Raw genomic sequence first — 12,460 nt, 5'->3', positions numbered from 1 at the left:
GTGTTCTTGGCTCTGCTTTGTTCCTCTCATTCAGGCAACCTCTATATGGCTTCTTAATGAGAATGCAGCTTTGTGAGGTTGTGATTTACAGTGGGGCAAAGAAGTATTTAGTCAGCCACCAATTGTGCAAGTTCTCCCACTTAAAAAGATGAGAGAGGCCTGTAAAAAGATGCAAGCAAGATTTCTGGCTCTCACAGAACTGTAACTTCTTCTTTAAGAAGCTCCTCTGTCCTCCACTCATTACCTGTATTAACCTCTTACACTTAGAGAGGCCTGTAATTTTCATCATAGGTACACTTCAACTATGACAGACAAAATGAGAAAAAAAATCCAGAAAATCACATTGTAGGATTTTTAATGAATTTATTTGCAAATTATGGTGGAAAATAAGTATTTGGTCACCTACAAGCAAGCAAGATTTCTGGCTTTTGTGAAAATGTTGCTCACAGAACTGTAACTTCTTCTTTTAAGAAGCTCCTCTGTCCTCCACTCATTACCTGTATTAATGGCACCTGTTTGAACTTGTTATCAGTATAAAAGACACCTGTCCACAACCTCAAACAGTCACACTCCAAACTCCACTATGGCCAAGACCAAAGAGCTGTCAAAGGACACCAGAAACAAAATTGTAGACCTGCACCAGGCTGGGAAGACTGAATCTGCAATAGGTAAGAAGCTTGGTTTGAAGAAATCAACTGTGGGAGCAATTATTGGGAAATGGAAGACATACAAGACCACTGATAATCTCCCTCGATCTGGTGCTCCACGCAAGATCTCACCCCGTGGGGTCAAAATGATCACAAGAACGGTGAGCAAAAATCCCAGAACCACACGGGGGGACCTAGTGAATGACCTGCAGAGAGCTGGGACCAAAGTAACAAAGCCTACCATCAGTAACACACTACGCCGCCAGGGACTCAAATCCTGCAGTGCCAGACGTGTCCCCCTGCTTAAGCCAGTACATGTCCAGGCCCGTCTGAGGTTTGCTAGAGAGCATTTGGAGGATCCAGAAGAGGATTGGGAGAATGTCATATAGTCAGATGAAACCAAAATATAACTTTTTGGTAAAAACTCAACTGGTCGTGTTTGGAGGACAAAGAATGCTGAGTTGCATCCAAAGAACACCATACCTACTGTGAAGCATGGGGGTGGAAACATCATGCTTTGGGGCTGTTTTTCTGCAAAAGGACCAGGACGACTGATCCGTGTAAAGGAAAGAATGAATGGGGCCATGTATTGTGAGATTTTGAGTGAAAACCTCTGCAAGGGCATTGAAGATGAAACGTGGCTGGGTCTTTCAGCATGACAATGATCCCAAACACACCGCCCGGGCAACGAAGGAGTGGCTTCGTAAGAAACATTTCAAGGTCCTGGAGTGGCCTAGCCAGTCTCCAGATCTCAACCCCATAGAAAATCTTTGGAGGGAGTTGAAAGTCCGTGTTGCCCAGCAACAGCCCCAAAACTCCTCTCTAGAGGAGATCTGCATGGAGGAATGGGCCAAAATACCAGCAACAGTGTGTGAAAACCTTGTGAAGACTTACAGAAAACGTTTGACCTCTGTCATTGCCAACAAAGGGTATATAACAAAGTATTGAGATAAACTTTTGTTATTGACCAAATACTTATTTTCCACCATCATTTGCAAATAAATTCATAAAAAATCCTACAATGTGATTTTCTGGATTTTTTTTTCTCATTTTGTCTGTCATAGTTGAAGTGTACCTATGATGAAAATTACAGGCCTCTCTCATCTTTTTAAGTGGGAGAACTTGCACAATTGGTGGCTGACTAAATACTTTTTTGCCCCACTGTATGTTAATGCCTCTGACAACACAAATGAAGTTCCCTTATGGAAAAAGGAAGTTATTCTAAGTTTGAGGATATTGGATTGTATGAGTTCCTCTGTCTACCTTTCGCACATCTACTCAGCGGCGCAACTTTCACTGGGGACGGGGGACATAACACCCCCCCCCCCCACACACACACACACACATTGAAATATTTTAAAAAAAAACACAGAAGGGGACATATTTGCATATGTTAGGATCTTGTGAAGGCTGGCTGAATTCTGGCAAAGAGTATGTTCTTTTATCTCAGCAGGTCTACAGATTCTCCCTTCTCCCTGTTTTTGTTTGCTTGGAAATGTTGATACTGGAGACTGTTATCAGAAGAAACTGTGTAACCTAGCATTTGTAGCGGCTAAGAAATGTATTGCTATTAATTGAAAGTAGGTTTGCAAAGGGTCGGAATCTTTCCATGGGAAGTTAAGCCTGGTAATTTTGGTAATTTTGCTTAAAATAATCAAAAAAGTTAGCTTATAACAGTGAACTTTTTTTGTGGGATACACATAAGGCAATTCTAGGTCTTGTGACATATTTTGGTTAAACTATCCCCAATTAAATAGAATTGCAACCCTCTGCATGCACAGTGCATTCTTCCATCACATGTGCAGTGCACTCTTCCATCACATGTACAGCTGATTCTCAAGATCTTGCACATTAATGAGATGCTATTGAGCCCACACTACTGCACTGTCTGAGCCAAGGACTACATGCTTTCTGGTAGGTTTTGATTACAATACTGGGTGGGGTGAATATATTTTATATGACATACATTATTTTTTGTTAACTAGTAAGTAGTAGCCTACAGCAAAGTGTGTTTAAATCATTTCGAACTTGTTAACAATTTCTGCTAGTTAGTTTTTGCTACCATGTGGGTTTTAGCTTGTTTGAGCCTTCTAACTGAGTGTTAATTCACCTGTTTCCATACATGTTTCATTTTAAAACGTTTAGGAGTTGTTTAATCTAACTGGTTAACTATTTTTTACCATTTTTATCTAATCTTTACAAGATAATGTCATGGGCACTATCTGACGTGTGGAGACATTTCACTGTAGAAGGAAAAGCTGTGTACATTTGCAAATATTGCGGCAAATCATATGTGAAGAATGCAAAAAAGATACAGAATCATCTGGCCACGTGCATAAAGTTCCATCAGCACTCACAACAAGCAACCTCTGACAAAAGTCCCTCTACTTCTATTTGAGGTGAAAATGATGAATCAGACACCTTATCGATAGCAACAGCTCATAGTCCTCCTCAAATGAGACATTTTTTTGACTCAATGGAGGAATGTAGTCAGAGAAATGCTGATGAATGTCTTGTTCAAGCTGTGTATGCAACTGGTTCACCTCTGATGCTCACAGGCAATGTGTATTGAAAGAGATTTCTGAATGTTCTTCGCCCAGCATTCACCCCTCCTCCCAGTGCTTTATCTACTAATTTGCTGGATGCAGAGTTCAACAGAGTTCAATTGAAGGTCAAGCAAATCATAGAGAAAGCAGACTGAATTGTAATCATCTCTGATGGGTGGTCGGATTTGCGTGGGCAAGCAATAATTAACTACATCATCTCCACCCCACACCCAGTATTCTACAAGAGCACAGACACAAGGGACAACAGACACACCAGTCTCTACATTGCAGATGAGCTGAAGGCAGTCATCAATGACCTTGTACCACAGAAGGTATTTGCACTGGTGACAGACAATGCTGCGAACATGAAGGCTGCTTGGTCTAAAGTAGAGGAGTCCTACCCTCACATCACACCCATCCTGTCTGATGTTCAGACTCTGCTTGCAGAAGTAAGAGAAGAAATCCGTACTGCCCTGCCTACTTCAGTGTTGCTCCAAGCAGAGGAAACTGCAGTTCTGAAATACATCAAAAAGCGTGAATACTTCTGCCTGAAGCCCATACATGCCGCAATGTACATGTTGGACCTCAAGTATGCTGGCAAGAGCATCCTGTCTGGTGCAGAGATCAAAAAGGCCTATGGTGTCATCACTACCGTGTCTCGCCACCTTAGCCTGGATGAGGGCAAGGTTCTTGGCAGTCTGGCAAAGTACCCTTCCAAGCAAGGGCTTGGAAAATTTGAGGCTTTTTGAGCCTGACAACGAGCCATCCTCAACAAGGTTGGAAAGTGACAGTGAAGATGAGGCCTCAGAGTCATATGTTCAAGAGGTGGTCCAGGGAGAAGCCTGAGAGGAAGACAACCAAAGCTTTAGATTCTAGACTATCATTTTACAGATGTATGTAGAAAATGGTTTTGGGAGATGCGATGGATCATTGGGGATCATTCAATATTCCCTTTTGTTGTTCAGTGAAATCATCCCATGTGAAGAGTCAGCTCATTTAATTAAAGTTCAATTTGTAACTAGATTGTTTTTTATTTCTATTGGAAGGATTTAATCATTTGCAATTATGTGTCACGGCCGTCGTCAGGGCGTGACAGTACTCCCTCCCCCCCACAAATGTGCGGACTCCGGCCGCAAAACCTGAACCTATAGGGGAGGGTCTGGGTGGGCATCTATCCACGGTGGCGGCTCTGGTGCGGGACGTAGACCCCGCTCCACCTCTGGCTCACCCCAATTTGGTGGCACCACTGGTGTGGGGACCCCCGTTGCCGACCCCGTACTGGGGACCCTCGTTGTGGGCCCCTGACTGGGAACCCTCGTTGGGGGCCCCGGACTGGGGACCCTCATTGTGGGCCCCGGACTGGGAACCCTCGTTGAGGGCCCCGGACTGGGGAACCTCGTTGCGGGCCCCGGACTGGGGAACCTCGCTGCGGGCCCCAGACTGGGGAACCTCGTTGCGTGCCCCGGACTGGGGAACCTCGTTGCGGGCCCCGGACTGGGAACCCTCGTTGCTGGGACCCTCGTTGCGGGCCCCGGACTGGGAACCCTCGTTGCGGATCCCGGACTGTGGATCATCACTGGAGGGAGGAGACGTATAGGCAGCCTGGTGCGTGGGGCTGACACAGGGCCCACCAGGCTGGGGAGACATACAGGAGGCCTGGTTCTGGGAGCTGGCACAGGATGAACCGGGCTGTGGGGGAGCACTGGAGATCTGGTGCTTATCCCTGGCACCACTCTTTCAGACTGAATGCCCACTTTAGCCTGGCATCTCCCGAGCACAGGCACAGGTGAACCGGGCTGTGGGGGAGCACTGGAGATCTGGTGCTTAACACGTGCACCACAAGAACCAATATGCGGCGTGGTAAGTGTCCATGGTTCTTTTTAATACGTAAAGGTACACATGGTACACATGAACAACTGACTACAAAAACAAGAAATGTGAAAATCCCCAAACAGTCCTATCTGGTGCAGACACAGAGACAGGAACAAGGACAATCACCCACAAAACCAAACAGGCTACCTAAATATGGTTCCCAATCAGCGACAATGACTAACACCTGCCTCTGATTGAGAACCACATCAGGCCAAACACAGAAATAGACCAACTAGACACACAACATAGAATGCCCACTCAGATCACACACTGACCAAACAAAACATAGAAACATGCAAAGCAAACTATGGTCAGGGTGTGACAGGGGGTGGCAGCATCATCAGGGTTGCATTGCTGCAGGAGGGACAGGTGCACTTCACAAAATAGATGGCATCATGTGGAAGGAAACGTAAGTGTATATATTGAAGAAACATCTCAAGACATCAGTCAGGAAGTTAAAGCTTGGTATCAAATGGGTCTTCCAAATGGACAATGACCCCAAGCATACTTCCAAAGTTATGACAAAATGGCTTAAGGACAAAAATCAAAGTATTGGATTGGCCATCACAATGCCCTGACCTCAGTCCCATGGAGAATTTGTGGACAGAACTGAAAAAGCGTGTGCGAGCAAGAAGGCCTACAAACCTGACTCAGTTACACCAGCTCTGTCAGGAGCAATGGGCCAAATTTCACCCAACTTATTGTGGAAAGCTTGTGAAAGGATACACAAAACTTTTGACCCAAATTACACAATTTAAAGGCAATGCTACCAAATACTAATTGAGTGTATGTAAACTTCTGACCCACTGGGAATGTGATGAAAGAAATAAAAGCTGAAATAAATCATTCTCTCTATTATTATTCTGACATTTCACATTGCTAAAATAAAGTGGTAATCCTAACTGACCTAAAACAGGTAATTTTTACTAGGATTAAATGTCAGGAATTGTGAAAAACTGAGTTTAAATGTATTTGGCTAAGGTGTATGTAAACTTAAGACTTCAACTGTCGTTGATTTTATTAAAACACATAGGGTGTGTGTATATATAGAAAAATGCTCGTTTTAAAATTTCATCCAATCAATTGGTCGAAAGAAAAGACTAATCTTCGTTGACCAAGATTTTTTTGTTGGTGACAGCCCTAGTAGAAATGCATAAAACTAGCTTTAGATGCCCAGGTTATGTCCCCCTCACTTCTAAAACCAAAGTTGTGCCCCTGCATCTACTGGCCCAGTTATTGCACTGAAAGCAATGGTATGAAGCCATGATGTGTTCAGGGGTTCAATAAGAGTTTGGCACATACTTGAGGGATTGAGACTTAACTCTGTGGCTCTTATTTCCAGACTAGGTTGGCAGGTATCTTAATTATGAACAACTGCAGGGCTCACTTGTCTGTCATACTATGCTGAGCACTGCAACAAGAAGTCAGTGGGACCTGACTGCATAGGGCGATTCTAGGGCACTGGTCTCATATACGAACACACACACATCACACACACATCACAGGTCTCATCGATCTATGGTGTGGTTGGGAGCATTACAAAGCGGTTGAGGTTGAAATGGGTTAGTGATGCGGTAAATGGCTGCCTCTCTAACATGGTTGAGTTAATCAACCTCACAGTGGTGACTGGAGCAGAGCCCTTCTTAACACAGCAGTACTGAATCAATTATGCAACATAAACACTCTTCCTCTCTTTCCCTATCTTCCGATTCCTCTATACTCTATCTTCCTCTGTCTTCCTCCTCTTCTATTGAAATGTATCTCCACCTCCGTCTCTCCATTCTCCTTCAGTGGGTGAGCATGTACACAACGTTGAACTTGAATCATTGTTTGCCCAGAGGGGTGGAAATTCTCTATCTCTCTGTTTTGTTGAAATAGCCTACATGAACAATACATTATCATTTGCTTTAGAAGGTTAATGATAAGGTACACAGGGAGTGGCAGCGCTGTGGAAAAATGCTCTTGACCATAACTGTTTTGCATAACAAAACAATAGATGGTCACATACCTTAGATGTTGAGAAGACTTGCTAGTATATCCTGAGGTAGTAGGTGTCACAAGTTAAGGTCGACCGATTAATCGGAATATCTGATTAATTAGGGCCGATTTCAAGTTTTCATAACAATCGGAAATCGGTATTTTTGGACAAAGATTTGGCCGTTTTCTTTACACCTTTATTTAACTAGGCAAGTCAGTTAAGAACACATTCTTACTTTCAATGACGGCCTCGGAAAGGTGGGTTAACTGCCTCGTTCAGGGGCAGAACAACAGATTTTTACCTTGTCAGCTCGGGGGATTCAATCTTGCAACCTTACAGTTATTGACTAGTCCAACGCACTAACCACCTGATTACATTGCACTCCACGAGGAGACTGCCTGTTACGCGAATGCAGTAAGCCAAGGTAAGTTGCTAGCTAGCATTGAACTTATCTTATAAAAAACAAACAATCAATCAATCATAATCACTAGTTAACCACACATGGTTGATGATATTACTAGTTTATCTAGCGTGTCCTGCGTTGCATATAATCGATGCGGTGCGTATCGTTGCTCCAATGTGTACCTAACCATAAACATCAATGCCTTTCTTAAAATCAATACACAGAAGTATATATTTTTAAACCTGCATATTTAGCCAAAAGAAATCCAGGTTAGCAGGCAATATTAACCAGGTGAAATTGTGTCACTTCTCTTGCATTCATTGCACGCAGAGTCAGTGTATATGCAACAGTTTGGGTTGCCTAGTGGTTAGAGCATTGGAATAGTAACCGAAAGGTTGCAAGTTCAAATCCCTGAGCTGACAAGGTACAAAATCTGTTGTTCTGCCCCTGAACAGGCAGTTAACCCACTGTTCCTAGGCCGTCATTGAAAATAAGAATTTGTTCTTAACTGACTTGCCTAGTAAAATAAAGGTAAAATAAAAAATAAACATATTGCACTTTTACTTACTTCTCCAATACTTTGTTTTTGCATTATTTAAACCAAATTGAACATGTTTCATTATTTATTTGAGGCTAAATTGATTTTATTGATGTATTATATTAAGTTAAAATAAGTGTTCATTCAGTATTGTTGTAATTGTCATTATTACAAATAAAAAAAAAAAATTGTCCGATTAATCGGTATCGGGTTTTATTGGTCCTCCAATAATCGGTATCGGCGTTGAAAAATCATAATCGGTCGAACTATAGTCACAAGTTAATGGTTGACTGCGCTTGTAAGTGGATCAGAGATAGCTTGGCTCGGCCAAAAAGCTTTGGTACCCTGCACTCTTTGACAGCTCCCATTTTTAAAGTGCCGAATCAGAGTGCCTCGAATGCTGCAGTCACCGGTAGTGTAAAATGATGAAAAGTGCTTTTCTTATACCTCATGAAATATGTATAGTTTCCTTCTCGTTAACTCAGCTTTTAAGAGTATGAATTGATAAAAAGTAGACCAGTCAAAATTTAGAATTGGGATTGGAATTTGGTTTACTTTCTGATCTAACTGGAATTGAAACGGAATTGACCCCAACCCTGGTTAGCATTAAACATTTGAAGTCCTATTGCCCTTCCCCCTCGGCTGCCCCATTTTGTCTAGAGAGTAGGTGCAGCTAGTGGGAGGAAAGGTGGAACAATAGAGAGAAGGAGAATGGTGATGGTGATGTGTTGTGGCTGGTGCAAGGTTTGGGCACAGTCTACCTCCCCCCTCTATCTCGCCCCCTCCCTCTCTCTCGCTCCTGCACGGCCCGTTACCGACAGTGATTATTACCACACAGTGCATAGTCGAGATCGTCTCAGCCACTGGCTGCCTCAGTTATCTAACCGCAGTGTGTCTACAGTTGGGAAGAACGAAGGTGAGACGGATAATGAGAGAGAGGAGGAGAGATGCCTGAGGTCCAGAACAGAGGAGACCGACTGTGGATATGTCTGTGAGATTAGTTATGAACTGACCTCTGTGATGGCCGTAGATTGAACAGATGTGGGGCTTAGTGGTTTATGGCTGGGGGAGGAAAGCAATGAAAATCCTTCAGGCCTGGAGGAGATCATCCAGTAGATTGGTTGGATTTGAAACAGCTGGAATAGATTCAGACTGGGGGAGAGAGCTGTCTCTAGCTGATGTATGGGATCGTTCTCTGGCTCTGAATCAAGGGCAGATGGATCACAGCTACAAATGAGACTCTATAGGTCCCTGCACATCTTTGTCAGAGGCCGGGGGCTCTAATACATCAACCTGTCACCGTAGTGTCTGGGATAAAGAAAAAGGACTGGGAGAGAGTTTGTAGGAATTGATATGGTCTTGAGTTTTTGTCATACTGTAATCATTGCATTTTATTACAATCCCAACATACATTCTTGCAGTGCAAGAAGAATGTTGTCATGTCTTGCCCTGGAAAGATACTGGCTCTGGTAGAATAGAGAACCTTGTCCCAGACAGTCTCCTTTACCACCACAGTTACTCAGTTCCATGTATTACAGAACAGCTAGTATATCCCAGAGGGTATGGAGATTGGGTTAAGACGGTTAGTGTCATTTTGTAATCCTGAAAAGTCAAGAGACCATCTGTGGCCTGTCTCTTTCTCTGTCTTTTTCTCTCATGTGGATAGAGGTTTTGGCAGGCTTATAGCACAGAGCGGATGAGGGTCATGGGTAGAGGTCGACCGATTATGGTTTTTTCAACACCGATGTCGATTATTGGAGGACCATACAAAGCCGATACCAATTAATCGGCCGATTTTTATATTATATATATATATATATATATATATATATATATATATATATATATATTTGTAATAATCACAATTACAACAATACTGAATGACCACTTTTGTTTTAACTTAATATAATGCATAAATAAAAATCAATTTAGTCTCAAATAAATAATGAAACCTGTTCAATTTGTTTTAAATAATGCAAAAACACAGTGTTGGAGAAAAAAGTAAAATATGTGCCATGTAAAAAAGCTAACCTTAAGTTCCTTGCTCAGAACATGAGAACATATGAAAGCTGGTGATTCCTTTTAACATGAGTGTTCAATATTCCCATTTAAGAAGTTTTAGGTTGTAGTTATTAAAGGAATTATATGATTATTTCTCTCTATACCATTTGTATTTCATATACCTTTGACTATTGGATGTTCTTATAGGCACTATAGTATTGCCAGCTTCATCTCGGGAGTTGATAGGCTTGAAGTCATAAACAGGGCTGTGCTTCAAGTATTGAGAAGAGCTGCTGGCAAACGCAGGAAAGTGCTGTTTGAATGAATGCTTACAAACCTCCTGCTGCCTTCCACTGCTCAGTCAGACTGCTCTATCAAATATCAAATCATAGACTTAATTCTAATATAATAAAACACACAGAAATAAGAGCCTTAGGTCATTAAAATGGTCAAATCCGGAAACTATCATTTCGAAAACAAAACGTTTATTCTTTCAGTGAAATACAGGACCGTTCCGTGGTATCCCATGTCTAAATATTGCTGTTAAATTTTACAACATTCAATGTTATGTCATAATTATGTACAATTCTGGCAAATTAATTAAGGTTAACGAGCCAGGCGGCCCAAACTGCTGCATATACCCTGACTCTGTTGCACAGAACGCAAGAGAAGTGACACAATTTCCCTAGTTACTATTGCCTGCTAACATGAATTTCTTTTAACTAAATATGCAGGTTTAAAAATATATACTTCTGTATTAATTTTAAGAAAGGCATTGATGTTTATGGCTAGGTACATTTGTGCAACAACAGTGCTTTTTTCGCAAATGTGCTTGTTAAATCAATCATCACCCGTTTGGCGAAGTAGGCTGTGATTCGATGATAAATTAACAGGCACCTCATTGATTATTTGCAACGCAGGACAAACTAGTTAAACTAGTAATATCATCAACCATGCATAGTTAACTAGTGATTATGTTAAGATTGTTTTTTATAAGATAAGTTTAATGCTAGCTAGCAACTTACCTTGGCTCCTTGCTGCACTCGCGTAACAGGTCAGCCTGTCACGCAGTGTCCTCGTGGAGTGCAATGTAATCGGCCATAATCGGTGTCCAAAAATGCAGATTACCGATTGTTATGAAAACTTGAATTCGGCCCTAATTAATCGGTCATAGCGAGGCCATGCCATCGCTACTCTGGACGGTTCTGACTTAGAATATGTGGACAACTACAAATACCTAGGTGTCTGGCTAGACTGTAAACTCTCCTTCCAGACTCACATTAAGCATCTCCAATCCAAAATGAAATCTAGAATCGGCTTCCTATTTCGCAACAAAGCATTCTTCACTCATGCTGCTAAACATACCTTCGTAAAATTGACCATCCTACCGATCCTCGACTTAGGCGATGTCATCTATAAAATAGCCTCCAACACTCTACTCAACAAATTGGATGCAGTCTATCACATTGCCATCCGTTTCGTCACCAAAGCCCCATATTCTACCCACCACTGCGACCTGTATGCTCCCGTTTGCTGGCCCTCGCTTCATACTTGTCACCAAACCCATTGGCTCCAGGTCATCTACAAGTCTGTACTAGGTAAAGCCCCGCCTTATCTCAGCTCACTGGTCACCATAGCAGCACCCACCCGTAGCACGCGCTCCAGCAGGTATATCTCACTGGTCACCTCCAAAGCCAACACCTACTTTGGCCGCCTTTCTTACCAGTTCTCTTCTGCCAATGACTGGAACAAACTGCAAAAATCACTGAAGCTGGACTCATATCTCCCTCACTAGCTTGAAGCACCAGCTGTCAGAGCAGCTCACAGATCACTGCACCTGTACATAGCCCATCTGTAAACAGCCCATCCAACTACCTCATCCCCATACTGTATTTATTTATTTATCTTGATCCTTTGCACCCCAGTATCTCTACTTGCACATTCATCTTCGGCACATCTACCATTCCAGTGTTTAATTTTTATATTGTAATTACTTCGCCACCATGGCCTATTTATTGCCTTACCTCACTTATCTTACCTCATTTGCATTGACTGTATATAGACGTTTCTTTGTACTACTGTATTATTGACTGTATGTTTGTTTATTCCATGTGTAACTCTGTGTTGTTGTATGTATCGAACTGCTGTGCTTTATCTTGGCCAGATTGCAGTTGTAAATGAGAACTTGTTCTCAACTAGCCTACCTGGTTAAATAAAGGTGAAATGAAATTTTAAAAATAATCGTTCAACCTCTAGACATGGGGGCTAGAATGGGATGGAGGGAAGGATGGCGAGGGGGAGCAGAGACAAGGTTGTGGCCGTGTGCTGGAGCCATGCTCTGTCCTCCTGGGAAGTGTGCAGCCAGCCTGTCCTGTGGTGTCCAGCCTGTGGTGCATGTTGATGCTGGTCAGCCCTGGTTACATCACTGCTTCAGTAAGCAGGACTGGAGTTGCTTTAATAATGGCATCTCAGCTT

General features: G+C 42.6%; 1 protein-coding gene across 1 annotated transcript in view; it reads left to right on the top strand.

The window, feature by feature from the left end:
- The window catches only part of LOC135522212 (SH3 domain-binding protein 5-like), a 33,221-nt gene that overhangs the window by 6,442 nt on the left and 14,319 nt on the right, over nt 1-12,460 (top strand). The window lies entirely within an intron of this gene.

Source organism: Oncorhynchus masou, chromosome 30, assembly GCF_036934945.1.
Source record: "Oncorhynchus masou masou isolate Uvic2021 chromosome 30, UVic_Omas_1.1, whole genome shotgun sequence".
Classification (NCBI taxonomy): domain Eukaryota; kingdom Metazoa; phylum Chordata; class Actinopteri; order Salmoniformes; family Salmonidae; genus Oncorhynchus; species Oncorhynchus masou.
This window is presented reverse-complemented; position numbering and strand designations above follow the sequence as displayed.